This window comes from Gastrolobium bilobum, unplaced genomic scaffold (genome assembly GCF_033153095.1).
Source record: "Gastrolobium bilobum isolate Gb01-03AN ecotype WA unplaced genomic scaffold, APGP_CSIRO_Gbil_v1 utg6194, whole genome shotgun sequence".
NCBI lineage: Eukaryota > Viridiplantae > Streptophyta > Magnoliopsida > Fabales > Fabaceae > Gastrolobium > Gastrolobium bilobum.
In genome coordinates this window covers 74,022-78,709 of record NW_026898563.1, presented here as the reverse complement: position 1 = coordinate 78,709, position 4,688 = coordinate 74,022, and the positions used below count along the sequence as shown (strand labels likewise).

General features: G+C 35.5%; 1 pseudogene; it reads left to right on the top strand.

Annotated features, from left to right (window-relative positions):
* Positions 1-939: 939 nt before the first annotated feature.
* Positions 940-1,492, top strand: LOC133317410 (uncharacterized; annotated as a pseudogene).
* The last annotated feature ends 3,196 nt before the right edge of the window (positions 1,493-4,688 follow it).

The following is a 4,688-nucleotide window of genomic DNA, read 5'->3' as shown; positions in this document are numbered from 1 at the left end:
AATTAGATATTAATCTTCTATCAATTAATCATTCCAATCATGTGCAATTTTAGGTAAACTTAGATAAGATGCAACTTTAAAAATTCTATGCAATCTAATATTTTTAATCTATCATACAATACAATCCTAAGGCAATATAGGGCAAGATTAAGAATTTTTATCTCATTTACATGAAATATAAGAAATAAAGACAATTATATCTTAACCAATCTTCTCGATTCTATGACAATTATATTGCATTTGTGAAAGTCTTTTTAGTTTCTTGTGTCAGTTATAATATTGAAGAGTTAATTCTCTTTTGGTTTTTCTTATGTGAGTTATGAAGTTAAATTGTTATGTTTATTAGGGATATAATGGTTGACGTTATGACGTTATGAGTAGTTAATTAGTGGTGTTATGAGGGTGTTATGAGACTCTTGTTTAGCTTTGTAATGAGTCTCTTCATTGGTACTTTTAGTTTTTAGTGTTGCATATTAATAGGCTTGATGTATTGAAGAAATATGATGTATTCCCTTTTCAGTATTTGTTATGTTTTTCAATTTGAGTCTCAATATTCTATCAGTGGTATCAAGAGCCATGTTGAGAGTTAAACACGTGAGGGAATTGAGTTGTGAAAAAAAAAAGTGAAGAGTGAAGTGAAGAGTCATGGCCACAGATTCTAATTTTGTGCAAGCAGTCATTCCACGTTTTGATGGTCATTGTGATCATTGGAGCATGTTGATGGAGAATTTCCTTCGATCCAAGGAATATTGGGATGTAGTTACCAATGATGTTGTTGAACCAGAATGAGCTCAGCAGTTGACAGCAGCACAACGAGCAGCTCATGAAGCAGTAAAGTTGAAGGATTTGAAGGCGAAGAATTATCTTTTTCATGCCATTGACCGTTCTATCTTGGAAACCATTCTTTCCAAAGAAACTTCCAAGGATATTTGGGACTCCATGAAAAAGAAGTATCAAGGCTCCTCAAGAGCAAAGAGGCAGCAGCTTCAAGCTTTACGCTCGAATTCGAAACACTTCGAATGAAGTCGGGAGAATCAATTGCAGATTATTTCTCTCGCGTGATGACCATTGTCAATAAAATACGAATTCATGGAGACAGGACAGAAGAAATAACTGTCATAGAAAAAATTATTCGATCATTAACAGCAAAATTTAACTTTGTTGTTTGTGCTATAGAGGAATCTAAAGATATAGATGATTTGTCACTTGATGAATTGCAGAGCTCATTGGTGGTGCATGAACAGAAGTTCAAACAGGAAGACACACATGAGCAAGCATTAAAGGCTTCTACTGATACTCGTTCCAACAATTTTCAAGGAAGGGGTAGAGGCAGAGGTAGGGGCAGAGGAAGGTTTACTAATTTCAGAGCCAATAATGATCAATTTCAAGGCAGAGGCAGAGGAGGAGCCCCTGATAAATCCGAGGTAGAATGTTTTAGGTGTCATAAATTTGGTCATTATCAATCTGAATGTCATACTAGGCTGCCAAATAGCAAAGAAAAAGGAGAAAGTTCAAACTTTGCAGAAAAGGAGGAAGGTGAAAACTTATTGATGGTTGCTAAAGATGAAAAGAAAATTGAGCCAGATGTTTGGTATATGGATACTGGCTGCAGCAACCACATGAGTGGTAGTAAGTCTTCTTTCTCTCATCTAAATGAAAATTTTCAATCTACTGTGAGTTTTGGTGATCATTCTACTGTGAAAGTAATGGGAAAAGGTGATATTAAAATAAAAACCAAGAATGATTTTGTGGAAACAATATCTAATGTATTGTATGTTCCTGATTTGAAAAGTAATTTATTGAGTGCTGGCCAATTACAAGAAAAGGGTTATGTGATCACTATTAAAAATGGTGTTTGTGAAATATATGATTCTGTTAGAGGTGCTATTGTTGTTATTCAGATGAGTTCAAACAGATTGTTTCCAATAAAGATTGAAGGAATCCAATCTAGTTTAATGGCTGAAATGAAAGACCATTCATGGTTGTGGCATTTTCGCTATAGCCATTAGAGCTTTGGTGGGTTGAAGACGCTCCAACAGGAAAATATGGTGACAGGCCTCCCTCAAATCACAATTTCTCATTCTTTAATATGTGAAGAATATGTTGTTAGCAAACAACATCGTTCTGAATTTGCAAAAGGGAACTCATTGAGAGCAAAGGGAATTTTGCAATTGATGCATTTAGACATTTGTGGTCCAATAAATCCAATCTATAATGGAGGTAAAAAAATATTTAATTACCTTCATTGATGATTTTTTTAGAAAAACGTGGGTTTATTTTTTACAAGAAAAGTCAGAAGCTTTCTCTACATTTAAAAATTTCAAAGCTCGTGTGGAGAATGAGATAGGAAGGATGATTCAGACACTTCGCACAGATCGTGGTGGTGAATATTGCTCAAAAGAATTTGAAGCTTTTTGTGAAGAACATGACATCCGAAAAGAGCTTACAACTGCGTATACACCAAAACAAAATGGTGTATTAGAGAGGAAGAATATAACCAACCTCAACATGGTTAGAAGCTTGTTGGCAAGAGGAAGAGTTCCAAAGACGTTTTGGCCAGAAGCAGTAAACTGGTGCATTCATGTCTTGAACAGAAGTCCAACCTTTGCAGTTCAAAATATGACGACAGAAGATGCTTGAAGTGGGAGAAAACCAAATGTGGATCACTTTAGAATTTTTGGATGCATTGCATATGCTCATGTCTCGGATCAGAAAAGAAAAAAACTTGATGACAAGACTGAAAATTGTGTCTTTCTAGGTGTAAGTGATACATCTAAAGCGTATAAATTATTTAATCCACTGATAAAAAAATTTGTGGTTAGCAGGGATGTTGTTTTTTATGAAGAAAACACTTGGCATTGGAATATGCAGCAGCCTATCCAAGTTCTTTGTGATATTGATTTTGAACAAGAGCAAAATTCAGCATCTAGTATGCCTGAAAATTCATCCATTGCAACTTCTTCAGCCAATGAATCCTCACCAACAGTAGTTTAAGTCAACGAAGAAGAAACTCAATCTCTTCGTCGTGTTAGAAGAAGGCTTGCTTGGATTGAAGATTATGAGGTAACTGAAATTGAAGATCTAATTACTCACTTTGCTTTGTATTCAGAATATGATCCTGTGACTTTTGAGAGTGCTGTCAAAGAAGAAAAATGGCGAAAAGCAATGGATGTTGAAATTGATGCAATTGAGAGGAATGATACTTGGGAGTTAACTGATCTTCCAAATGGACACAAAACCATTGGTGTGAAGTGGGTATTCAAAACAAAGTTAAAGGAAAATGGTGAAATTGACAAGCACAAAACACGCTTGGTTGTCAAGGGGTACAAGCAACAATATGGGATTGATTATACAAAAGTTTTTTCTCCTGTTGCGAGACATGATACAATCAGGTTGGTGGTTGCATTGGTTGCACAAAATTCTTGGCCTATTTACCAGTTAGATGTCAAATCAGCATTCTTGCATGGGTACTTGGAGGAACAAATATTTATTGAACAACCCCCTGGTTATGAGAAGGTTGGAAATGAGCATAAAGTTTACAAATCGAAAAAGACACTTTATGGACTAAAACAAGCCCCTCGAGCTTGGTATAGTCGCATTGAGTCTTATTTTCTTAAGGCTGGTTTTATAAAGTGTCCTTATGAACATACACTCTTTGTTAAGATTGGTGATGAAGGAAAAGTGCTTATTGTTTGCTTATATGTAGATGATCTTATATTCACTGGAAATTGTGATGTTATGTTTGAAGAATTTAAAAAGTCTATGATGAATGAGCTTGAAATGACTGATCTTGGTATGATGCATTACTTTCTTGGCATAAGTGTAGCACAATCAAGTGATGGAATTCTTATTCTCAAAATAAATATGTGGAAGATATTCTAGACAGGTTTCAGATGAAGGATTGTAATCCTGTGCACACTCCAGTTGAATGTGGCTTGAAGGTACATAAAGATCATGGAGGAAAGAAGGTTGACAACACCTTCTACAAACAAATTGTGGGAAGTTTGATGTATCTCACTGCAACAAGGCCAGACATAATGTATTATGCGAGTTTAATTAGCAGGTATATGGAGAATCCTACAGAAATGCATTTGTTGGCTGCCAAGAGAATCCTTCGCTACTTGCAAGGAACAAGAAATTTCGAGATATTTTACAAGAAGGGTGTAAAATCTGATTTAGTGGGATTTACTGACAGTGATTAGGCAGGAGATCAAGATGACAGGAAGAGCACATCAGGTTATGTTTTTATGATTGGTACAGGTGCTATTTCTTGGGCATCGAAGAAGCAACCAATTGTCACTTTGTCAAGCACAGAAGCTGAATTTGTTGCTGCTACAGCTTGTGCATGCCAAGCCATTTGGCTAAGGAGAATTCTTGAGGAGCTTCAATTCAAGCAACTCAAAGCTACTCAAATTATGTGTGATAATAATTCAGCAATTAGATTATCCAAGAATCTTGTGCTACATGGAAGAAGCAAACACATTGATGTGAAGTTTTATTTTTTAAGAGTTCTTTGTAATGATAGGAGCTATTGATTTAATCTACTGCAGGAGTGAAGATCAGATTGCTGATATATTCACTAAAGCTCTCAAGATGGAGTCATTTGTGAAGTTAAGAAGATTATTAGGTGTCTGTATACTTTAAACTGACTGTTAGCAAACATCAGTTTAAGGGAGGGAGTGTTTAAG